Genomic DNA, 26,515 nt, shown 5'->3' with positions numbered 1-26,515 from the left:
CAGCAAATATTTGTTGAAATAATGAATCCTATCAAGACTGTCATCTAATGACTCTCTTCCAGACAGGGGTGATACCAGCCCAAGGACTCTCCAATGTCAGGAGGCCCAGATGAGACTCTCCAAGAGCTAACCTTGAAGCCCCTTTTACTTTTTTCTTCTGTTTTAAGAGACAGGGTCTTGATCTGTCCCCCAGGCTGGATGCAGTGGCACGATCACAGCTCACTACAACTTTGAACTCCTGGGCTCAAGCAATTCTCCAAGCTCAGCCTTCCAAGTACTTAGGCCTACAGGCATGCACCAAATATATACATTATACATACATACATATATATGTACATATATATATAGATATGTATGTATATTTTCTAGAGATGAGGTTTCACTATGTTGTCCAGACTGGTCTTAAACTCCTGACTTAAAGTGATTCTCCCACCTCGGCCCCCCAAAGCACTGGGATTGTAGGTGTAAGCTACCACTCCCAGCCTACCTCTCACTCTTGGGGTGCTCCTCTCCCTCCCCATGACAGTGATGGGATGGCGTGATACCCAGCACTCCACTAATTCCAAAGAAATCCCCTTTCCTTCTCTCTTTAACTTCAACTTTGTATGCCCTCAAGCCTGGTCAAAATTGTTTCAAAATCAATTAGTATATCCTTCATTGGTAGACTGGCACCTCACTTTGCCTGAGGCTGCTTGGCATATACATTTTATTTCTGGTCTCTGTGGCTTCAGCTGACATTGAAATATAAACAGTCCACTAACACCCTGCTACACATACATCGTATCACTGAATGTTCACAAGGACCATGCAACACAAATCTCCTTGTCTCTATTTTGCAGATAGGGAAACTGAGGCTCAGAGAGCTATTACTCTCTCACTGGATAAATGATCACAAAGTACTTGTCTCTCAGTTGAAAGAGCTATGGATATTATTGTACTCTGGCCCCTCAATGCCACTCCTAGACCATGAGTCAGGGTCTGATTGTCTGCTGTTTTCACTGTAGGGTAGGGCTCTGCCTCCCACCCAGTCCTTAGAACATCCCGTACTCCCAGCCAGGCAGAGCCCAGAGAGGCTGCGGACACTGATCAGCAGCCCTCTTATCCACCGCTGCAATAAGCAGCTTGGAAAGGAGATAAATGGATGTGATTATTGGCTTCAAATGAGGTTTAGGGATTATCTGTAGATTTCCTTTATCCTTGTGGCAGACACAGTGGAGAAGGGAGGGGCTGTGATTTCAGAACCCAGGGGAGGGGACCAAGCACCTTCGTGACTTGAATTGTACCAAAGCTTGAGAGTCAGATGAATTTTGACATGAATTCAAGCTCTGTGACCTTGGGTATGTCACTTCACCTCTCTGAACCTGCTACCTTCCTCTCCACAAGGACTGGAGACATGCTAAGAATGTTCTTCTTTCTCATCAGAAGAGGATCACTCACTCAAGTACTGGTTTAAAGGAGTTTACATACAACCGTAAAACTGCCTTAATTACCTCTGGGCATCTTATCTCCTATTGCAACTCCTCAGCAACATCTTGAAAGAACAAACTGAAATTACTATATACAACACTAACAATAATAATAACAGCCTACATATACTGAGCTCTTCTTAAATGCAAGCACTTGATAGTCATACTGCCATTTAATCGTCTCAATAATGCTAAGAAGTAGTTTTATTTTATTCCCATTTTACAGAGAGGAAACTGAGTTCCATCTGGCTTGCCCAATGTCACAAAGTTGGTGAAGGGTAAGACCATGCCTAGAACTCAGGGTTAGGTCCCCCAAAGCCAATATTTAAACCACCTGCTAAATGCCTCCATTGCATGTGCCATGATTTCAATAGCATATTCTGAAATGGGTTTGAACCAGCTTCATTAGAGTAATTTTATGTAATCCAACTGCTTTTGTGGGCACTAGCTATACTTGTCTCTCTGAGTCGTCATTTCTTCATCTGCTAACTGGGGGTGATAACGCCTTCTTTCATATGGCTGTTTTGAGGATTGAATGAGATGGAATAAACATTTAAGAAGTATCAGTTTTCCTTCCTTTCACCTCAAAAAAATTAATATAAATTGATTTGCTGAAGTTATAACAACTGGGGTTTAAGAATATCAACAACAATAGGAAAATAAGTCAGGTGCAAAATTGATGATGTTGGAAATTGTCTACCTACCCAGTCATGTGTTGCACAATGCTAGAATTTTTGAGATGCTGTTTATTGCATTGACACTAGAGCTATATGACATGGAAATTAGAGTGGAAAAAGTGTCATTCTCACTAATTCAACAAACATGCATTGAGCTACTTTTGCCAGCACTGTGGGTGCTATGGTCTGTATGTGTCCTCAAAATACACGTGCTGGAAACTTAATCCTCAGTGCAATAGCACTGGGAGGTGGGGCCCTTGGGGAAGGTTTTTAGATCATGAGGCCTTGCCCTCATGAACAGATTAAAGCCACTATAAAAAGGGCTTGTGGGAGTGAGTTCTGTCTCTTCTGCTCTTCTGCCATGTGAGAACAGAATTCATCCCTTTTGTCCTTCCACCTTCTGCCATGTGAGGGCACAGCAAGAAGGCCCTCACCAGACGCTGGTGCCTTGTTCTTGCACTTCCCAGCCTCCAAAACTATGAGAAAATAAACTTCTGTTCTTTATAAGTTACTCGGTCTCGGGTATTTTGTTGTAGCAACACAAAACAGACTAAGACTCAATGTCCTTATCATAGCATTTTAGCTATGGGTTCAGAGATAAACAAAACAGATATGGTCCTTGCTCTCATGGACATTACATTCTAGTGAAAGAAACAGAAAATAAACATAAATAAGATGTTTCAAGGAGTAGCGTGTATTATCAAAAATAAAACAAGGTAATCATATAGTGTAACTTGGGGCAAGAAGAGGCTATTTCAGAGAGCAAGCAGTTCAACTTTCTCTGAGAAATAAACATTGACACAAAGGCCTGAATATTGAAAAATAGGCACTCCTGGAAGGAGCTAAGGCCCAGAGCTGAGAATGAAAGGTATGCATTCAAGGTACACAAAGCAACTGCAGCTACTGTGGAGTCAGCATCAGGGTAACTGATGGAATAATAAAATAAAATAAACAGGTGGCACCCAATTATGCAAAACCTTGAAGGCCATTGTATAAAGTTTGGATTTCATTCTAAGTTCAACAGGAAAAATACCATTAGAAATTTTTAGCGGCCAGGCGCGGTGGCTCACACCTGTAATCCCAGCACTTTGGGAGGCCGAGGCAGGTGGATCACAAGGTCAGAAGATCAAGACCATCCTGGCTAACATGGTGAAACCCTATCTCTACTAAAATACAAAAATTAGCCAGGCATGGTGACGTGCGCTTGTAGTCCCAGCTGCTGGGGAGGCTGAGGCAGGAGAATGGCGTGAACTCGGGAGGCGGAGCTTGCAGTGAGCCAAGATTGCACCACTGCACTCCGGCCCGGGCGACAGAGTGAGACTCTGTCTCAAAAAAAAAAAAAAGAACTTTTTATCAAGAGGCTAGTAACTTGATCTGTTTCATACAAGCCACATCGGACCCACACAAATATAGTGCTAATTGTTTGGATATGCTTTGTCCCTGCCAAAACTCATGATAAAATTTGATCCCCAATGTGATTGTGTTGGAAGGTGGGGCCTAGTGGGAGGTGTTTGGGTCATGGGGAAGGATCCCTCTTGAATAGATTAAGGTCCTCCCACAGGGGTGAGTGAGTTCCTGCTCTCACAGGAATGGATTAGTTCCCCCAGAGACTGGGTTGTTAAAAAGAGTCTGGCTTCCTTGGCTTTGCTCTCTCGTCTTCTCTCTTACCATATGACCTCTTTGCAATGCCCACTCTCCTTCCACTTTATGCCATGAATTGAAGCAGCATGAGGTCCTCACCACAGGCAGATGCCCAAGCTTGGACTTTTCATCCACCAGAATTGTGGGCCAAATAAGCCACTTTTCTCTATAAATTACCCAGCCTCAGATATTCTGTTACAGCAACACAAAATGGACTAAAACATGTGGGTTACTTGATTTATAACAAAGATAGTACATGGAGCAGAAATGGGAAATAGTCTTTCTTTCAATAAATGGTGCTGTATCAACAGGGTAATGATATGGGTTAAAAAATCATAACCAATACTTTATACCATATACTAAAATAAATTCAATGTGGACTACAAATATAAATATAAAAAGTAAAACGATAAAGATTCTATAAGATAACAAAGAGAATATTTTCATAATCTGGGATAGGCAAAAATTAAACAGAACACAAAAAGTGCTTTAAAATAGATAAATTAAACTTTAATAAATTAGCAACTTTTGGTTATCAAAAGACACCACCAACAGAGGGAAAGTAGCAAACCACCTGATTGGAGAAGATATTTATAATACATATAATCTCAAAGTATCCCTACCCAGAATAGATATAAAAGTCCTACTAATCAAGAAAAAATATATAGATCACAATAGAAAAGTTGACAAAAGTCATTAACAGGTACTTTACAAAAGAATGTTTTCAAATAATCATTAAATATGTGAAAATTTACTTCATTAGTCATTAGGTAAATTAAAATTAGAACCACTAAATATCATAGAATGGCTAAAATTAAAAACAATACCAAGCGTTGGTGAGGCAATGGAGCAACTAGAACTCTCATGCACAGCATACAGGATTAAAACTGGTAAACCTTGGCTGGGTGTGGTGGCTCACACCTGTAATCTTACCACTTTGGGAGGCCAAGACAGGCAGATCGCCTGAGCTCAGGAGTTTGAGACCAGCCTGGGCAACATGGTGAAACCCCATCTCTACTAAAAATACAAAAAATTAGCCAGGCGTGGTGGTGGGTGCCTGAAGTCCCAGCTACTCAGGAGGCTGAGGCACAAGAAACACTTGAACCTGGGAAGCAGAGGTTGCAGTGAGCCGAGATCATGCCACTGCACTCCAGCCTAGGCAACAGGGCGAGACTCTATCTCAAAAAAGAAAAAAAAAAACAACAACTGGTATCCCCACTTTGGGGAACTGTTTGGGAGTATGCACTAAAGCTAAGTATATGCATACCTTACCCAGAAATTCCACTTCTGGGAAAATAACTGACCAAAATGCTTGCATATATATATATATATCAAAAGATTTATACAAAACTTGGAAACAATGAAAAACTCCATCAACAAACTGAGGTGTATTCATATAGTGAAACACTACACAGCATAAAAAATAACATTGCTGACACAGGCAACAACATGGATGAATCTCAAAAACATAATACTGAGCAAAAGAAAAAAGCCAAATTGAAAAGCGTATATACGGTCTAGTTTTTTTGTTTGTTTGTGTTTTGTTTGTTTGTTTGTTTGAGACAGAGTCTTACTCTGTTGTGCAGGCTGGAGTGCAATGGCACGACCTCGGCTCACTGCAACCTCTGCCTCCCGGGTTGAAGTGATTCTCCTGCCTCAGCCTCCTTAGTAGCTGGGACTACAGGCATGCGCCACCACGCCCAGCTAGTTTTTTTGTATTTTTAGTAGAGGTGGGGTTTCACCATGTTAGCCAGGCTGGTCTCGAACTCCTGACCTCAGGCAATCCACCTGCCTCGGCCTCCCAAAGTGCTGGGATTACAGGTGTGAGCCACCGTGCCCTGCCTGTACAGTTCCATTTTATGAAGTTTAAAAACTGGTGAAATTATAGGGTCAGAATTCAGAATTGTGCTTTCCTTTGAGAGAGGATAACAGGGATATCAAATTGGGGGCTATCATGTTCTGTTTCATTATCTGGGTGTTGGTTACACAGTTGTGTTCACTTTGTGCTAATTAATCAAGATGTTCACGTAATTTGTGTTCTTCTCTGTATGGGATATATATTTTACAAATTATTTGGGGGAGCAAGAAGGGAACCAGAGAGACCAGGTAAGAGGATGTTGTAGTGGTCCAGGCAGGAAGTGATGGTGATGAGAACTACAGGGGATGTGACAGGGAGGGAGAGAAGTGGACTAATTTAGGATATGCTTTTTGGTAAAAGAACCTAAATGACTTGTTGATGGATTGGATGTGAAGGAAATGGAATAATTCAACAGTGGACTCTGGGTTTATGACCCCAGCAGCTGGACATATGGTGGAGCGACTGTTCCAAATGAGAAAGATCAGGAGAGGAAGTAGCATCATTTGGACGTGTTCATACATTCCTTTATTTATTTCCTCCAGCAACCTTCCTTGACAGGTATTCTGATCCCCACTGTACAGAAGAGGAAACTGTGGCTTGAAGAAATGAAATTATTTTGTCCAGGGTTGAACAGGTCTGGCAGGAAACAGAATTAAAATGTTTTACCTTGGAGGCATTTAGATGTAGTGTTGGAGCCTGCAGTTTTTTTTTTTGTTGTTGTTGTTTTTTTAGGCAGAGTCTCGCTCTGTCACGCAGGCTAGAATACAGCGGCACGATCTCGGCTCACTGCAACCTCCACCTCCAAGGTTCAAGCTATTCTGCTGCCTCAGTCTTCCCAGTAGCTGGGACTACAGGCGTGCACCACCACATCCGGCTAATTTTTGTATTTTTAGTAGAGATAGGGTTTCACCATGTTAGCCAGGCTGGTCTTGACCTCCTGACCTCAGGCAGTCCACCTGCCTTGGCCTCCCAAAGTGCTGGGATTATAGGCATGAGCCACCGAGCCCAGCTTAGACTTTCAAATCAAGCAGCTGGGTATTGAAGGCTGCCTCTGTCAGAGTACAATCTTGACTTCTTCAGAGTACAAATCTCTTGACTTCTTTTTTTTTTTTTTTTTTTTTTTTTGAGATAGAATCTCACTCTGTCACCCAGGCTGGAGTGCAGCGGCGCGATCTCCGCTCACTGCAAGCTCCGCCTCCCAGGTTCACGCCATTCTCCTGCCTCAGCCTCCCAAGTAGCTGGGACTACAGGTGCCCGCCACCACGCCCGGCTAATTTTTTGTATTTTTAGTAGAGACAGGGTTTCACCGTGTTGGCCAGGATGGTCTCGATCTCCTGACCTCGTGATCCACCCGCCTCAGCCTCCCAAAGTGCTGGGAATAAAGGCGTGAGCCACGGTGCCCGGCCTTGACTTCTTTCTTACTCATCTGTGAAGTGGGGTTGAGAGTCAAACCTACCTCATTGGGTTAATATGTTTCAAGGGCTTTAAAAGTCCCTGATACAATTAAGCCCTCTGTATGTCAGCCATTATCAGGGTCTGTGTGGACTTCCCCGAGGGATGAAGAGACAGAAGGTAGATTTTAGTTCTTGTGCCAACACTGTTTCATTAGCATGGTGATTGCCCTTTAAATCAAGGAAACAAATGATGGCAAATAATGTTATTGCCACATAATAGAGTCCATCAGGACCAAAATCCAGGAGCCAAAAGACATAAAGTGCATATATACAACAGAGGGAATCCTGGCTTAGCTGGGCATTGGCTGTCTAGGTGCTTCTCTGTATATGGGAGAGGAAAATTGTTATAATTATTCAGCAACCATTTTGGAGAGCTAAATTACAGCCTCCCCAAAGTGCTTGGAGATAAGGGGCAATACACTTCAACTTTCCAGAGTCCATAGTCCAGAGCTGTGCACTCCTGGATTAAGTGATACTGCTCATCCCTTTGAATTATTGCAGCAGCCTTTAAGCTAGACTCCCACCTGTGTCCAATTTTTTCCTCTTCAACAAATATTGAGCACCTACACTGTCTCAGGTTCTCTACTGGGTGCTAGGGGACAGTAAGAACAAGCTCACAGGGATGGCGCACTATTAAAGCACTTTGCAAATTATAAAGTATTGATTCAATGCTGTTGCTGTGGGGATGATCAGGTGGTAGTGGCAGTTGTTAAAGCAGTTGTTCAACAGTTCTCTGCTGCCTGTGGAATAGAGGCATGGCAGCCAAGTCCAAACCAATTCCTGCCTAATTTCCCATCCCCTATTCCCTACATCAGCTTTACAGTCATCCACACCGAACCTATAGCAATCCCTTCATTTTCACACCCCAAGGCTCTTAAATATTCTATTTCCTCTATCTGACATATTTTCCTCCTTTTGTCTGCCTGTAAAACCCCCACTTAATCCTTTAGGTTCCAATTTCACCCTCCTGTAACTCCTCCTAACAGGCAGTGTTCATCCCTTCCATGAGCATTTCTCAGTAAAGGCCAAGATATATCAGAATGACCTAAAATCATCTTCAAATCCCAGGCCCATACTGCTCACCAGATTCAATAGGTCTGGGGTGCATAATGATTAAGAGCTCAGGCTTCGAATAAAAAAAAAACTCAGGTTAAGCCCCAGCTCAGTTGTTTACCAGCTCCATGAGTTTGGCCATGTTACTTAACTTCCCTAAGACAGTTTCCCCTGTGAAAAGGGGATAGGAATAAGAAAGAATGACTAGTTGAGACAAACTACATAAAATAGTACAGTACCTGACACCTGGGAAGCACTCAACAAATTATCATTGTTATTGAAAAGAGTTCCATTTTATTCTGATTTTGACAGCCTATCCACTTCTTCCCCACCCTAACCCATGCCTCTCCAGGTTGAGAATCACTGCTGAGCAATTATCAAATTGTATTATAATCCAACGTGTATGTGCTTGGGTCTCCTACTACCAGGAAATTCAGAAGCTATGTCATAGTTGTAGATCCCCAACATGTAGCACTGTATCAAGAACAGTGTCAGTATTTACAAGCTGTGTGACCTTGTTCAAGTGTGTCTGCCTCTTTTGGCCTCAGTTGATTTGGCATAAAATGGGGAGAATAATGCTTACCAGATAAGGTTGTCAGAAATATCAAGCGAGATCTTGAATTTGAAATTACTTTAAATGATGTGTAGGAGTGAATTGCTATGCTTCTGCCATCTGGGGTGAAAAGGGGCTATGGTCCAGGTTTGTCACTTTATGCCACATATTTATGTAAAGGGGCTCTCCCCTTTCTCTCCTTCCCTATCTCATGGAGTATCAGTGTGATCCTCTTTCCTTAAACATTCGTAGATGATTTGTGCCTAATGGAAGACTTTAAAATGACCTGCAAAGTGGCTCAAGCCTTTCCAAGGAGAAAGGGACTATTGGTGCATTGGTGTAAGTTCAGTTTCTCTCAGAATGCTAACCACTGAGAACACTGCAGTAAGCTTGACAGACAGGATCCTTGCTCTGGTTGAGTTTGAATTCTAGTTGAGGGAAAGTGAATGATAAACAGGTTAAACATATAAATAAAATAATTTCAGAGAGTAATAAGTACTACAAAAAAAGAAGAAAAGAAAAAAACGCAACAGGTAATGTTATAGAGTGATTGGGGGAGGAAGCATTAGGTAGGTGGCCAGAGAAGGCCTCTTCGACAAGGTGACATTTGGGCTGAAATTCAAATGATAAGTATTCAGCCATATAAAGATCAAGATGATGAGGGCCCCAAGCAAATAAAACAGCAAATAAAATTAAAAAAAAAAAACTTTAAAAACATCTTGGTACAAAATGTAGGCCATTGTAGGAGGAATTACTGAGACAGGGGAGAGTGGGTCACGAGGAGGCAGGAGGGTTGGGCACGGATGTTGTATGTGGAGCTTCGCAGTCTGTGATTCAAAAAATAGAAATCAGGCTGGGTGCGGTGGCTCATGCCTGTAATCCCAGCACTTCGGGAGGCTGAGGCGGGCGGATCACGAGGTCAGGAGATTGAGACCATCCTGGCTAACATGGTGAAACTTTACTAAAAATACAAAATATTAGCCGGGTGTGGTGGCACGCGCCTGTAGTCCCAGCTACTCTGGAGGCTGAGGCAGGAGAATCACTCGAACCCAGGAGGCAAAGGTTGCAGTGAGCTGAGATCACACCTTGCACTCCAGCCTGGGCGACAGAGCAAGACTCCGTTTCAAAAAAAAAAAAAAAAAAAAAAAAAAAAAAAAAAAGAAAAAGAAAAGAAATCAAATGAGCAATTACATGAAGAAAAGGAAGTTATTTTGCCCTCTGCTTCTCTTGTGTACATTCATTCAGCAGATATAACTCAACTTCTATTGTGTGCCACTCACCATGCTAGGAGATGAAGATACAGAGAAACATAAAATATGGAACCAGTTTTTATTAGCCTGGCAACTGAGGATAGAGGTGCATGAGTAACACAATATGATGAGAAGTAGAGTGGCGGGTTGTAAAGGCTGAGGGATCCTAGAGGAGGCGGTGACTGACTGTGCCTCAGAGGCCAGGAAAATTTGCGTGGAAAATGAGGATGCTTTCACTTGCAGATAAAGCATAAGTAGTAAGGAAGGGAGAAAGTCTCAGCCAAAGGGAAGGGCAGGTGCTAAGGCACTGGGGTGAGCCTGTTCAGAATAAGTGGTTCTCTGTCATGATGGGCACATAGCTTGTCTTGCTAGTGAAGGATCTCGTCAAAGTTAGTTTAGAGAGCTTTCTCTGGGACATGGTAAAAGGCAGCCTGGAATGAAGTACTAGCGGCAGTCAGGCCAGTGAGTGGAGCTGGTAACAGAGCAGGTAGGTAGACCTGCATTTGGTTACTGGTCACAGAAATGGAGAGTGAGAGATATTTCAGACAGGATGCCCTAGTGGCAGACCCCTAAGTCCTCGAACTTCAGGGCAGAACTGCCTGTGTGGGAACTCTCCCATGTCTCCTTGATTTCACGGCCACCTCTGCTGGCGCCATCTCTCGTCTCCGCCGCCTGCTCCCGCCTCCTTTCTCGGGAAGCTTGGGTCTCCCTGGGAGCGGGTCTGCCCTTAGGGGGAGGCCTCTGGGCTCTGTGCCCTGCAGCTCGGCAGACATTCGGGGCGGACAGAAACGGGGCTTGGCGCCCCCCGCGTGCACGTGTGCTAACCCAGGCAGGAGGGAGCGCCTCGGCGGAGGAGTCAAGGAAGAGGGGGAGGGAGAAACGCGCCAGAACCTCGGTCCCGGGCGCCCTGGTCGGCCGCGGAGGAGCTGCAGCCTCCAACAGGTTCGTAGAACGCGCGCTCGCTCCCTGTGGCTGAGCCGCCCTCCTCCGCGGGAGCGGTTGGCGGAGAGACCCCGGCCACAGGCCCCGCGCTCGAGAGCTTCCTGAAGGCGGCTTCCTCCGGCCTCTCCCCCTCCCTAGAGCTCTCAGCCGCCGGCGGCTCTTCCGGGGCGAGGCAGAGGGCGCCTCGGGCTTCTCGCTCCAGCACCACCTCGGGGACAGCTCCCGCGCCGCACGGGGTCCCTCCCGGGTCAGCACTGCAGCGGCGGACAGCGGCGGCCGGGCGGGCTCCTCTGCACCCTCCGCCCGGGTTCGGCGCGGCTGCTAAGGACCGTCCCTCGCCCCCGCGCGCCGCTCCCAACGCCAGCACCGCGGCGGCGGACAGCTCTTTCCGGCGGCACCGCGAACCGCGAACAAAGCCTCGGGTCTGGGGCCCCCAGCGCGCCTGGGGGTGGCGTGAGGCCGCATCAATCGGGGGATTTCAGCTTCTCCCAGAGCGGTGTCACTGGCGAGCTGGGCGGGGGCCTAGCACAGCCGCGCGTCTCCGGCTTGGGTCTGCCGTCCGCCGAGGCCTGGCCGTGCAATGGCGGGGCCCAGCTAAGAGTGGGCAAGAGGGTAGAGGGGAAACAGGCACAGAAGAGTCCCGGCTCCGCTAGGCGGGCTGGGCCTAGGCTGAGGTCCCGGCGGGGAGGAAGGAGTGCGCCGCCCCTTCTTCCCTCCAGACCCCCACCCCATCCCAGCTCAGAATCGCGGACTTCCAAGAGCCCTGCACAGAAGCCTGCGGCTGGCAGCTGCAATCACTGACTCCGGCTGTCCCTGGAACATCCCTAGAAAGTGTGAGGCTGAGTTTCCGTAGGGGGAGGGGGCTGAGAAGCCGCGGGGAACCCTCACGAACGGGACAGCTCCAGGCTCCCTCTCTCCCTCACGCCCCGGGTTCCGCCCCCACCTCCAGAGAAATCCCAGACCACAGAGAAGGCAGGGGGGAAGGGGCGGCCCAGACAGCAGGTTGCGAACTCGGCTTAGACCTGGGAGGTTGCAATTAGCAAGAAAAAAGGTTGAGGGCGTCTGTGAAGTCGGGAGGTTCCCAAACAGGGAAGCCAGTTCCGCGGCAGGAAAGACTACGTGGAAGAGAAACCTTTTCTCTGAGAGCTGAGGCTGGGAGGGCCCTCGGATCACGTGACACTCTAGATCACTGATTGTCTCCGCGGGAGACAGGGCCTAGGGGGCAGGGGTGATTCGCCCAAGGTCACTCAGCAATTTAGTAGCAAAGCTGGGCCTAAAACCCGGGCTCTCTAACTCCTGGGCCTGTTGCATAACATTCATAGAGAAGTCTTTTAAAATCCCAGATGCAAGGAGAATAGCAGAGTGGTTTACTTACTAGCATATGACCTTGCGCAAGTGACCTTCTGAGACTATCTTCAGCTATTAAAGAGGAATGAGAAGATTAATAATATCCACTTCGATGAGAATTTAATGAGAGAGCCATGTAATGAGCTTGGTGGCACATAGTAAATGCTCAAAAAATGGTAGATCCCATGACTGCTATTATCCTTTCTGTAAACTTGTACTGGGGACCTATTATATACCAGGCACTGGCTGTGCACTGCGGAGGCAGAGAAGTAGCTTGAGGAGGTCACAGGCCAAAAAAGAAAACAAACAGTTGCAATATGTTATGATAAGTATCAAGGCAACTGGGCTGTGGGATCTCAGAAGCAGGAGTCACGAACTGTAAGGAAAGACCAGGAAAAGGACCCCAGGCAGACAGAGCTGTGTGTCAAGGCCAAGAGATGTGAAGTCCCAGCCACCAAGGCAATGTCACTGTGCCAGAGGGTCCTCAGGATGTGGACTGAAAGATGAGAGTGGAGAGAAAGGCTGGAGCCAGTCTCCAAAGAGCTTTTATGGATGGAATACTTCAAACATATTTAGAAAAATAGAAAGAATAGTATAATAACCCCCCACATACCCATCATTCAGCTTCAACAGTTGGCCAATTTTGTTTCATTTATACCCACACCCACTCTCATCACACACACCCACATCCACTCTCATCACATGCGCACACACTCACACTGACTTATTTGGAAGCAAACCCAAGACATCACATCATTTCATACAGAGGGATTTTAACATCAGTACAACTTCTGCCATTCAGATACTGGACAGCCTTGGAAGTCACTAACTCAAATCATGACCTTCCTACCTCAATTCATTCTGAACATTTCTGTCCTTTGCAGAATGTTTTGAGAAGCCACACTACAGTGATGAGCCACATGCATTAAAAGAAACTGTTTCCGAAATAAACAAGGGATACATCAACGCTCAACAGGTTTTACCATGCCGGAATTGTTCATGTCCACTACCTACACTGGGCTTTAGACCAATAACTAAAGACAAATCAAACCCCACAGAGAAAAAGCAAGAGCTTCCCTTTCAAAGTAATCTGAATCATGAGCTCCTAAGGCTAGAAAGCTTAGCATTATGGAAATCATTGATTTGGAAATCTTCGAGCCCAATAGCCACATTTTACAAATGAGGAAGAGAGCAGTAAAAAATGGGGAGAAATTGGCCCAAAGTTCCATGGTGCAGAGACCAGAACCAAGGTCTTTGAACTCATAAACTTAAGATCCCATTTTCTTCTCTAGCTCAAAGAGGCTGAAGGCGGAAGGTAGAAGGCGGAAGGCAGAAAAGGAAGGGGGGCAAGAAATACCCTTCTTAGTTCTCAAGAAGATGGCAATGTATGACAGTTGATCTTGATCTTTGAGATCCCTTTGCAAGTTTCATATATGTATATAGTGTAATCACAGCTTACTGTATCCTCAAACTCCTGGGCTTAAGGGGTCCTCCCTCCTCAGCCTCCCAAGTGGCTAGGACTACAGGCATGCACCACCATGCCCGGCTATTTTTTTAAATTTTTTTTTTTTGTGTGTGAAAATGGAGTCTCACTATGTTGCCCAGGCTGGTCTCAAACTCCTGGGCTCCAGTGATCCTCTTGCCTCACCTTCCTAAATGCTGCTGGGATTAAAGGCATAAACCACCCCACCCAGCCCCTTCCATATACTTTCTAAGTAACTTGATCTTGGTGGCACCTTCTTTCTGGCTGCTGTGCTAACCTCCCAGCTGGCCCCTTAGTTCCCATTAGCAAAAGCCTACACAGTCAGAAGCCCAGATCTTATTTCTGTGGATTTTTGCCAGCCCTGCTTGCCTTAACCAGATGCATATGAGGCCTTCCTTTTCTGATTTGCCCTGAATTTGACTGCACACCTAGCTCAGTTACAGACCTCAGCTCCTTGGAGGTGCTAAATGAGTAGTGTTTGGCTTAGGCCCTGGAAGGACTCAGAGCTCTTATGCCTTTTGGGAACATAAAGTCTCCCCATTGCTGATGAAATGTGATGGCCATGATGGGTATGTGTGTCCTGACTGGGCTCTGGGGCTCTGATTCTGCAAGTCAGCCTTTCCACTTTTCAGGGAAGCCCCTGCCTCTCAAATGGGGAGGGCAGTGTCTCACGAGTTTCCCCAAGTCTTAGGTAGACAATTGAGAGCACATGCAAAGAGCTCTTAGCATCCTTGGTGAAGGGAAGTCAGCCATTAAAAGCCAATAAAAGTCCCCTTGAACCCAGGAGGCGGAGGGTGCAGTGAGCTGAGATCGTGCCACTGCACTCCAGCCTGGGCAACAAAGCAAGACTCCGTCTCCTGAAAAAAAAAAAAAAAAAAAAAAAAAAAAAAACAAATGCCTTGCTCTGGGAGTGTGATTGCAGTCCAGACACAGGAAAGTGATCAAGATAGGGAATCCCGGCTTGTGAAATTATCCCAGCTATCAGCTTGGGATGAGACTGACTTAGATGTATTATGTTACCTGGGCCTAGTTGAACTGCAATATGTAAGATCCCAAAGGGACTTGGTGAGCATCTCGTCTTCCTTCAAGACGCTTACTCATTGAATGGCTATTCTGTGTCAGGCACCATTCCAAGTGATGGTGATACAGCAGAACAAGGCACTGCTAATCTCTGTTCTCATGGGGCTTACAGACTCGCAGGAGGCACAGTCATTGATAACAATTGAAAAGCAAATGTGAAAATAGACAGAGAAGGCCTGTGTGAACTAGTGACATGGAATTGAGGCCTGAATAACAAGAGTCGGTCATGTGACGACGTGGGGCAGCACACTCCAGGCAGAGGAAATCGCTGTGGCAGAGGCCCTAATGTGAGCCTGGACCGCATGGGGACAGATGGGAGGTGGAGTGAGTGAGGGGAGAGCAGCAGCCGCCAGGGACAGGGAGGGGGCAGAGAGGAGATCATGCAGGCCCTTCCAGGCCATGGTCAGGATTGAGGCTTTTATTCTAAATGTAATAGATAGTAGCCAGATGGCTTTAAGCAGAGGAGTGTTAAAAAAAAAAACAAAAAAACTGGGTTTTAAAAAAAATGCCTCTGTTGCTGTGTGGAGAGTGGATGATATGGGGGTGCTGGGCTGAGCACTGAGGTAGGAAGGGTGAGACACAGCCTCTCCCACCCGGAGGTGGTCAGCATTCAGCTGAGGAGACCATAGGCAAGCAAGAACAACAGTAGCCCATGCTAAGGGCTGCCATTGTGGGAACAGAGACAGAAGATTTAAGTCAGCCTGGGAAGCATCAGGGAAGGCTTCATGGAGGTGGGCAATGGATGTGGGATTGTATCTGGGAGAGTGGTAAGGCTGCTGCACAGGTGGACCAAGGGGCAGTGTGTGGTAGCTGTGCAGGGCATGGCCCAGGAGCTAGGCTGCCTGGGTTCAAATCCCAGCCCTGCCATTGAGAAGCTGTGTGGGTTTACGCAAGTTGTTTACCCTTGTGTGACTCGATGTCCTCATTCTTAAAGTGGAGATGATGAGAGTCCAAAGACTTATTTCAAGGGATTTCTGTGAGAGTTAAACAAGTGAAAATATGTGCAGCACTCAGACATTCCTGGCACTCAGAAAGTGCCGTATGAGTACGAGTATTCTAAATAAAAACGGAGCAAAATGGAGATGGGCAAGCCGGGAGCACATGCCAAGAAGTGTCCACTAAAGCCCGGCTCGGGGCCTCGAATCCCAGGCCAGAGGTGCCCATCTTGCTCTGTAAGCAATGGAAGCCATTGAAGACTTTTAAGCAGGGAGGTTCAGAGTAGAGAGGAAGATAAAATCCAAAGGCCCAGAGAGGGAAGGGAACTAACCCACAGTCACACAGCCAGTTACTGGCAGGAGTCTCTGTCCTCCGGCTCCTCCACTGAATTAATATCTGTAGAACAAAGGCAGTATATATTTTGTCCCATCATTGCATCCTCAGAGTCTAGAATAATGCCTAGGGTATTCTCAGAAAATATTTGTGGACTACATTGCTGAATTGGTAGCCAAGTGGGCCAGGAAACATCAGAAACCTTGAATCCTCTAGAAGCTCAGTGCTTTCAGGACAATGGTGAAACCAGTCTCAGGAAAATAAACCAGACTTCCAGAGGTGTTGACGTGGGGTCTCAAGCCCTTCCAAATCCTAGGTTCTCCTGTGATCAAAGACACCCCTGCCCACACTTTCCCTGCCGCCCCCTCAATCTGCAACAAGCATTGCTGCATAGGGTTCAGAAGTTAATCTTGGTAAAGTGCCTGGCAAATGAAAACTGTTCCTCAGACATTCAGTGTGGTAATTGCCAATGCGGAGAAAATGTATCTCCACATTTGCAAGAGGCAGGCCTTTGTGTTCCACAAAAAACAGCCATTAGAATTCCTGTCTCTGACTCGTCGGAAGCTGCGACAGCCAGGCTGGCAAGCAGGGTCTTGCAGTTCAAGCAGCAAATGGCAAAAGGCTCCGAGGAACTCAGCCCTGGCTCTCACATCAGGAACACCTCTGCACAGTAGGGCATGGGGCCAGGTGCTTCTCCAACAGGAGAGAGCCTCAGCCCTGACCCTTCCTAGCTGGAGGATCTTGAGCAAGTCCGGCCATCTATAAAATGGGGGTAATATCGCCAGGGCCCACTGGTTCATTTTGCACAATGACAGGCACATACCAGATGCTCAACAAATGTGCTTGCTTGCTTGCTTTGCTTTCTCTCTCTCTCTTTCTTCTTTCTTTCTTTTTTCTTTTTTTGTTTTTTTTTGACAGTCTCGCTCTGTCACCCAGACTGGAATGCAGTGTCATGATCTTGGCTCACTGCAACATCCGCCTCCCAGGTTCAAGCAATTCTCCTGCCTCAGCCTCCCGAGTAGCTGGGATTACAGGCACCCACCATCACACCAGACTAATTTTTGTATTTTTAGTAGAAACAGGGTTTCACCATATTGGCCAGGTTGGTCTCGAACTCCTGACTTCAGGTGATCCATTTGCTGGGATCCAAAGTGCTGGGATTACAGGCATGAGCCACCCACCGCGCTCAGCCCAAATGTGCTTTCAACTGAGACAATAACACTGTGGGTTAGGGTTATCATCCCATTTCCCAAATGTGAAAACTGAAGCCCAAGGAATGGCTCATTGATTCGTCAATACCCACTGGGCAGCTGTATGAGCCAATAACTGTTTTAGAAGCTGGAGAGACAGTGAAGAGGAAGACAAGGACCATGGCTCTGTGGAGCTCACTTTCTAGTGGGAGACAGAAGCCAGGCAAGTAAACAAAATCATTTCACCAAGTCATATAAATACTAGGAAGAAAGTAAAAGAGAGGAGTGTGCCAAGGAGGATGAGGCTGTTTACATCAGGGAAGGCTTCAAGGAAGAGGCATTGGGGCTGGCATCTGAATGAGAAGCTGCCTATGGGACAAGCGTGGAGGCAGAAGGAAGAGAACATGCAGAGGTCCTAGGACAAAAACAAACCTGACAAGATTGCAGGACAGAAACCAAGTGAGCAAGGAGGAGAGTCACAGATGGTGAGAGCGGAAAGGCTGTGAGGCTTGGGTTAGGCAGGGCCTTGAAGGCTTGGGGAGTCTCTTTGGGAGACAGAGGGGTGGCGTGATCTAAACTGTGATGAAGTCACTTCCCTCAGTCACTCAGCCAGTAAAGGGTGGATGGGGTGAAGCCCATGTCAGAGTGATCCCCTGTCCCCCTCCTTCAGGCCACAGTCCCTGCTGCCATCTCTAGAGCAGGTCAGCCAAGGGGCAGGCCAAGTGATGCATCTGCAGGACTCACCTGCTGGGAAATAAATCCATTGGCGCTGGCGGCCGTGTGGGCACTGCAGTGCCTTGCGGGCAGCATCCTAATCCCGGGAGGATGCAGGGGGAGGGAGATGACATAAGGCCACCAGGACTGGGGTGAGGCCAGTAAGACACCTGCCTCTGGTGCACAACTTAAGGGGATGCTGAAAACTCGATTAAGATAAATAACTTTTTATGCAATATTTTAAAAAAATTAATGCAAAAAAACCATGATGAATAAAATATCAAAATTTTAAATAAAGACAGGATACAAAAGAGCAGGGATTAGGGCGAGGAAGGTGAAATGAATTGTGCATAAGCAGGGTCTAATCTTGGCCCGAAGACATTTGCTTAACTGCAGGGACACTGCCTGGGCCAAGCCCTGTTCCCACTAGGAGCCAGTATCAGGAGCCAGTCTGCTCATGGTGAACCAAAAATAAGAAACTGTTCCTGGTAGGGGCCCCAGAGAACACTGCCTGCCTTGGCTGTGGAGACAGAAGCCCAGAGAAAGGATCACATATCAAGGAGGTGATACTGGGCCTGTACCCTAAGGTGCTATGTAGGATCAGACCCACCCCTTGTAGGCTTTGGGAGCCTAGTAAGGTGCATTGCCTCTCAAGCCTCAATTTCCCCATCTTTGAACCCAGAACTAATAAAACTTAGTCACCAGGATTCAGTAGGATACTGGTTAAAGTCCTCTAGCGCCTGGCTGCTCAATGTGTGGTCCACAGACGGGCAACATCAACATCAGCTGGGAGTTTATTAGAAATGCACGATCTCTGCTGCATCTCAGATGCATTGAATCAGAACCTGCATTTTAACAAGACCCCCCGGTGATTGACACACACGTTTAAGTCTGAAAGCCTGGTCGATTCTTGGCACATAAAAGATGCTCATTAAATGTTAGTGCTACTCCCCTGACTACCCAACCCTGTTAGCTTCTGACTTCAGACAAGAGGAAAAACCTAAGACGTAAGAAGAGATCCTGAGGTGGATAGTTCATGCATTTTAAACTAGCAAGTTTTGAAGCGAGGGACCCTGGCCGAGCTCTTTCTATACTTAACCTTATGAGGCCTCCATTTTGTTCATATGCAAAATGGGGATAATAATTATAGGTAGCTTCTATGGTTGTTGTAATATTAGGAAAACAGCACAATGCTTGGCTCATAGTAAGTGTTCGGTAGACTCTTGCTGCTGTGGCCGTTGCTGGTGGTGGGTCAATGAATTTCAATAGAGCATAGATCATGTGATGAAATGAAATCAATAACATTCAGATTAATTATTCTTTGCCATTTGTAAAGCACTTCAGTTGACACCATTTCAGCCAACCCTAATAACCCTTTTGAGTAAACATAAGATATATCCATTTTTCAGAGAAAAAAAATCTAGACTCAGGGATGAGGTGACTTGTCCACTAGGATTTAAATCCCTGGAGTCTGACACTAAAATCTGTGTCAGCAACAGAGAATCCGAGCAATAAGCATGGAAAATATCAAAAATGGGATGAGACAGCTTTAGACTGCAGAGATCCCTTTTTATTTTGCAGAAGGGAAAACTGACACCTGTGAAGGGGAAGAAACGTGTCCAAGATCATTCACACAGAGCGTCAGCTCTGGGGTCAGAACCCAGCTCCCAAGGCTTTCCGTGTCCAGACCACCTCCCTCACCTGGTTGGCCAGCCTCCACCTGATGAGCCTGGCAGGCTGCAAGTGGCAAGTTCCCTGGGTGGGTCTAGTGGTCAGGGGGCATCCCAGCCCCACCTTTCCTTCCAGCACAGTCAGAGGAGGAGCTCACGTTGCCAAGGGGAGGGCTGTGAGGTTGCTAGGACACGGTCTGCAAGCAGTCAGGTGGTAGGGGAAGCCTTTGCTGGAACTGGCACTAGGAGCTGCCACAGCGATTTTCTCGTGGCTGGGAAAGGACCTCCAACTCCACCGGGTGGGTCAGCTGATGGGAGGGTTGACTGCCACAGATGCCCATGTCACCGCTACACACACACCCAAGCCAGCAGGCTGAGTCCCATTCTCCCTCAGCTCCACACCTCATCAAGCCCTGAGTCCTGCTACCTACTCCTCCTATCTTTGCCACCCCAAGCCACCGCCTTAACACAGTTCCTTGTTCACAGCCTGTTAAGAGCACCCCAGATTCCCCACCTTCATGCTCCCATTCTCATCCTTGAGCCCCTGAGGTGCCCGGAAGGATCTAGAGCGCAGAGCTGAGCCCTGCAATGGCTCCCCATCACCCTCAAGGTGAAGCCCAAGCTCCTCTAAGGCCCCTTCTAAACTGGCTCTGACAACCTGCCAGTCTTTTTTTTTTTTTTTTGGCCCTGAGGCTCCAGGCAAGCCACCTTCCTCCCAGTTCCCTCGGTAAACCATGCATCCTCTGTGTCTTTGCAGATGCTGTTCCTTCTGCCTGGAAAGCCCTTCCTGCCCCACTGTCCACTTGGCCCTCCCAGCTTCTCTGAGGTGATGAAGAGAGAGGCACCTTAGAGAAACCTGTGTTAGAGGGGGTGACACACTGTAGCTTAACTATCTGCTTTCCTGCTCATGTACGCATTTCGCCTGTGAACTTTTTTTTTTTTGAGACAAAGTTTCGCTCTTGTTGCCCAGGCTGGAATGCAATGGTGCCATCTTGGCTCATCGCAACCTCTGCCTCCTGGGTTCAAGTGATTCTCCTGTCTCAGCCTCCCAAGTAGCTGGGATTACAGGCATGAGCCACCATGCCCGGCTAATTTTGTATTTTTTTTTTTTTTTTTTAAGTAGAGATGGGGTTTCTCCATATTGGTCAGGTTGGTCTCAAACTCCCCACCTCAGGCAATCCATCACCTCGGCCTCCCAAAGTGCTGGGATTACAGGTGTGAGCCACTGTGACCAGCCACAGCTATGAAGTTTTTATGTCTCACTCTTAGAGTAAGACAAGAGACCTCGGCAGAGTCATTCACCCACTTAGTTACTCACGGGTTTCCACCGTGCAAGATCAAGGCCTCTCTGGGCCTCCGTGCCATCCTCTGTGTGGTAGGGGTTATGACATTGGCCTTGCCAGGCTAGTGGGAGTGTTAAAGATTGTGGCTGTGGGGGCCTGGCACACAGTAAATACACTGAAGCTGGTGGCATTGCTGTTTTGTTTACACCACCACCACCGGTGCCCAGCACAGAGGCACAGAGTCCTCACCAGCAAGTATGTGCTCAACGGGCCCCTCGCCTGCACAGGAGAAGGACTAGTGTGTGAAAAGGCTCTGTAAGGAATGACGCTCCATTCTAAGTCATAATAATTCTAGTAGTTAACGCTCTTGATTCTCCCTGCCTCCTAGACCCAAGTCATCCCAACATGTGTTCTGCCCACTCTTCATTCATGGAACAAAAGTTTACTAAGCACATACTATGTGCCAGATGATGCGCTAGCTGTTTGGGACTGAGCAGTAAGTAGACGTTAAACACAGAATTGTACCACCTCTCCTTCTTTCCTTCCCTTCTTAAAGGCCAGCCTCCTGTCCCTGCACACAGGTGGCCCCACCTAAGGACAGGGAAGATGCCATTTGCTCCCAGGTGCTCATTCCCTGGGCAGACAGCAGACTGCAGCCCACAGGCGCCCACCCCGTCTCCCTCCCCAGCAAGCTGGAAACAGGAACATCTGCCCTGTTTTTAACCCAGTTGCTAGTTTTAAATTCAAATATTGTCAGCTCCCTGAGAGCAGGGATCATGCCTGCCCTTTTCACTGCAGTTGTCACCAGCATTTAGAACATGGCCTGGCAGAGTCATTCGCCTACTTAGTTACTCATTCATTCATTCATTCACTCAACAGATACTTATCAAGTCCTGCTAAACGCCAGGCTCTGGGGAAACCACTGGGCTCAGCCCCAAGAAGCTCCTATTCCAGCAAAGGAAGAGAGGAGGGAAGTGGGGGTCTGAGGACTGTGTTAGGAGGTAACCGTGCCTGGAGTCGGCTGATCCCTGTGGGAAGCCCTGATTCACTCTATACTGTCTCCCTGATCTGGCCCGACCGTTCATGCCTCTCAACCTTAGTTCTCACCTCTGCAAGTGAGACAATAGTATCTGCTTCCCGGAGCCACTGAGAGCAGGGCTTTGGTTACTAAAAGAAGAGGAAATAGAGAGCTGGGGGAGGAGGCGACAGGTTGTCCTGGGAGGAGGACATTGCAGCTCCTTCAGTTGCTGGGGCCTTGGTGCCCCGCCCAGTGGGGGCCTGGCTGCAGCAGAGAGCAAGAGCTGGAGAGAGAAGAGTTCCAGCTCCACACCTACCCCCGTGTGATCTTAAGCAGACCATCTCCCCCTCTCCACGTCAGTATTCTCATCTATCAAATGAGGATGGAACATCGACCTCACTCATCCTAAATATGTGATACCAAATCTAGCAAACTTGTCATGATGCTCAGTCAACAATTATTTACTGACACCTACAATCTGCCTGGCCCCATGCAGAGCTCTGGAAACGAAGTCATGTAACAGCCAACCTTTGCCTTTTACGGAATGCATGGTGCCCCCTAGAATCAAGCAGAGGAAGGTAATTAAAATTTAAGGAGCTATAGTGTAAAAAAAATCTTCACAGACGTGATCTTATTTAACAACAGTAACCATAACAAGCACTTATATAGCACTGAGTGTATGAGGCCAGTAGTATTAGGCATCCCATTTTACAGAGGAGGACACTGAGGCTCAGAGAGGACATCCCCAAAGCTGGAATTCAAAACCAGATATGATTGATGATAAATCCTGTCCCTTTGCACCAATCAGAAATCACATTTAAGTAAGAAAAGTATGGTCAGTGGTACTACTACCAAAGTATGGTCAATGGTACAGTGCTACCCACACCGGTGAACAAGATGAGTAACTACTGTCGGATTGGGTGAGGTGGGCCAGGAGTTGGGTCTGATGCCAGGCAGGGTCCCATCCCGCCCAGCCCTTTGCTGGAATCAAGAGCAGCAGTGGTGGCCTCTGGAGAACTAAGGGCATGCCTTCACTGGGGTCTGGGGCTCCATGCCCATTCAGCAAGCCAAATCCCCCAGAAGCTCTCTCCTCAGCCCTCAACCTCCTCTCTCCTCCTCCAGGAAGGTGTGGTCCCTGCCATGCTATCTGCTCTGCTCAGCGACTGAAGGCGCCTGCATCCCAGCTCTGCCAGGAAGCAAAGGTAAGGGCACTGCTCAGCACTAAAGCCCTGGATAGTGTTCAGGGCCTCCCCTCACCCCCGGAGCCCTGATAAAGGGGGCATGTCTTCCCCTCTGTGATTGCCAAGAACGGTCCTAAGATGGAATGAGATGGATCAGTTGGGCAGTGTGATGGAATGGTGTTTACCTTGCATGTTCAGAGCCATTTACAACAGAGAAGCACTTTCGTGTGCATTGCCTTATTCAGTGCTCCCCAAAAAACCTGAGGTGGATACTATTATCCCCAGTTACAGATGAGAAAACTGAAGCTCAGAGAGTGAAAGGACTTGCCTAAAGACACACAGCTGGTAGGTAGCTAAGGCTGAATTCCAGGCTTTTTCATGTCTGTATCCCAATGGCCTCTGCACATTGTAGGTGCTTGGTACATGTTTGATGAATGAATGAACGAACTGATGAACTGCCCAAGATGAATGGAAAGGCAGGGCTGGGCTGGCACTTGGCTCTCTTGTCACTGTCAGATCCTATGCTTTTTCTGCTGAGCCATGGCTTCCTGCACTGATGAGCTCAACATCCCCCATGCCACCCCCTCCCCAGCCCAGGATCCCAACCATCTTATGGGTGGAGGAGTCAACCTCAGCTCCTCTTCCAGGTGGCTGGCCAAGCTCAGATCACACCCGGCGTCCCTCATCCACATCGCCTCTTCCCCACCACCCACGACCAGTAATCCAGTGTGCATAGTTGTAAACTTGTTTCTTTAAATAAACAGTCTTGAGTTTCATACCAAATAGTCTCTTAAGAGAAGGAACGTCTCCAGGCCACCTCGTATTTAGCATACAGTGAGCCACATATTTGCACAGAGAGAGTGTATGTGGATATAGAGATCGCTCGATCGCTATAGATATCGTTGCTCATCCAGATGGGAGCTATTTATGATGCTGAGTCATTCGCAGAGAATGCCACTGAGGAATTCCAGGCTGGGCTCCGAGCCCCAGCATCACAGACCTCATGGCTCTCTGCCTCGTCTTCACTGTTCACAAATGAGAGGTGGGAGGGGGGCCTCCCATCACAAGGCAGGGACAGAAGGGAACATTTTGGCCACAGGAAATGAAGATTTCCTCATAACCAGTTCCTAGTGTAAGTCATTCTCCTCCATCCAGAGCCTTGCACCCTTAGGGATCATCTTGTCCAATTCCTTCATTGTGTAGGAGAGAAAACTGAGACCCAGAGCAGGGAGGGACTGGCCCGGTGTCACACAGAGAGTCGGAGACAGAGCTGGTGCTAAAGCCCAGACCTTCTGGCTGCTGTCTGGGGTTTCCACATTCCCAGCAACCTTCTTCAGGTTGTGTCTCCAATGTCTTGGCATTTCCTCTCACTGAGGAGCTTCTCATCTTCCAAAATTTGGAGATGTCACTGAGCACTTGCACCTTTTGGCTCTTCCAGGACAAGAGCTGACTCCGGCTTGTTTGGGTACTCCAGCCTCACACTTGGTGCAAGAGCTGCACACACTGGCTGCTCAATGCGTGTGTACTGAGTGTTATATAAGACCAAGCTCAGTACCAATTCCTGGGGAACCCATTTGGAAAAGCACCCATCTATCTCCACCCTCTCTTTCTTGTCTCTAAGCCAGTTCCCTATCCATGCAAAAATAGACTCCCTCCCACTCACCACCCACCTCTGCCCAATTCTATAATGAATCAATTTTATTAATAGGCTTTGGGATGGAAACTTGACAAAGGCTTTTTGTGAAAGTCTCGCTTTATCTCCCTATATAGTTCACTTCTCAAAGAATTCTAATAAACTGGTCAGGTGGGATTTGGTCTTACATAAAATATTCATTAATCCACTCTTTCCCTCCATATAGAATGTATTGGTTTAAGCATTCAGTGATCTCTAGCCTGTGTTATAGATTCTATTCAATTGTTCTAAGAGGCAGTGGGATGAGATGGAAAGAGCACGGGCTTTGGAATGAGGGCCAAGTTGAAGTCTAGCTGGCCCCTTACTGGTTTTTCGTTCACATTGATGACTCTGAGGATTAAATGAGATAATATATGTAAGGTGGATGGCACATAGTAAGTGCTCGTTGCAGGTTTGTGAATAAACGAATGAATGATTATGAATGATTGGCTCAGGACCCATATGAACCAGATCTTAAAAGTGGAGGAGCCAGCTGACTCTGCAATATGAGTTAACAAAGTCATACTACCCAGGAAAGGTGGTTTGAAAAGTCTTGAAAAGCAAACTTCAGAATTAGGCTGTTGGTTGGTCTGTCTCTAGGCCAGAAAGGAGGATCTTTCTCCAGCCCCTTGTGCAAGGGGTTCCCTCAGCTCAAGAAAAAGTTTGAGTCTGGAATCTGGGTTCAAAACAGAAAACTCCTTGAGAATGAAGACTGTGTCATTTTATTGCTGGATTCTGCCTTTCTCTCAACTAGAGCCTGGCTCAGAGTGGTGTGGAATAGGCAGAGAGGTCCACAGCACATATTCATGTTGTGAAGTTGAGGTGCATTGACTTCAGTTGATGTGAGTTGACTTGGCTTGAATTGACTTGAGTTGTTCTGAGTTTACTGGTGGACTCAACTCTTGGGCCCACCGAGAGAGAAACTTCCTGAAACTTGGACTTAGCTAAGACCTGGCTGGTCTCATAGCACAGGGGAGACTTCACAGGTGATGTTCTGGGGACATTATAGAGTGTTCCAAAGATGGAGGCCTTTCAGAGAGGACCAGGGCCACAGTCAGCCCTGAGGAGCTGGATAGCAGTCTTGGCGCAGTCAGGGGGCACCACAAGGCTAAATGTCCCTTGGGAATCTTTAAAATCTATTGGAACTCTGCCAGGACCTTTTCATATTTTTTAAGGCAATAGATGCCTTTCTTACTGGCATAGAAGGATCTTTTTGGGGTACCCACTTCAGTGGGAGGATGGCCTCCAGGTTGGAGGGTCAACTAGACTCAGCAATGAGGAGAGAAGACAGGGTGAGGCTGGGAACCAGGCAGAGTTTCATACTACAGATGCTGGGACCGTTGTAAGTGGGTCCTCCCATGGAAGCGAGGGTTTGGGGATCTGAGTGAGATGTGATTCTAACTCTAGACTTATGTCAGGCAGTGTTTGCTGAAGGGAATATGACCCAGAAAGTACGCTGAGAAATCAGGCAAGACCTCTAGCCTCACCATGCGGAGGGCAGCCAGCACAGCTCGGGCCCCTTGGCCAGCCCCATCCCAGGCCTTGCCCACCGTAGAATGCAGCCAGCACCTGAGGGAGACAGGAACGAGAACACCAGTGAGCTTCAGGTGAGCAGGGGCTGCTCACATGCTTACTGCACTTGACCAGTGTCTGTCTCTCACACGGATCTGGGAACCCACCAAAGGAAATATGTTCCATTCCTATCATCCCCTTT

At 47.3% G+C, this 26,515-nt stretch overlaps 1 protein-coding gene across 1 annotated transcript in view; it reads left to right on the top strand.

The window, feature by feature from the left end:
* The first annotated feature begins 10,125 nt into the window (after nucleotides 1–10,125).
* Nucleotides 10,126–26,515, top strand: part of CPLX2 (complexin 2) — an 84,451-nt gene continuing 68,061 nt past the window's right edge. The window contains exons 1-2 of the mRNA XM_003273259.4: nucleotides 10,126–10,894; nucleotides 23,071–23,150. The gene's annotated coding sequence lies outside the window, so the exon portion shown is untranslated. The remainder of the gene's footprint in view (nucleotides 10,895–23,070; nucleotides 23,151–26,515) is intronic.

This window comes from Nomascus leucogenys, chromosome 2, assembly GCF_006542625.1.
Source record: "Nomascus leucogenys isolate Asia chromosome 2, Asia_NLE_v1, whole genome shotgun sequence".
NCBI classification, from domain to species: domain Eukaryota; kingdom Metazoa; phylum Chordata; class Mammalia; order Primates; family Hylobatidae; genus Nomascus; species Nomascus leucogenys.
Note: the sequence above shows the minus strand (reverse complement) of the source record. Positions and strands in the feature narration are given on the sequence as shown.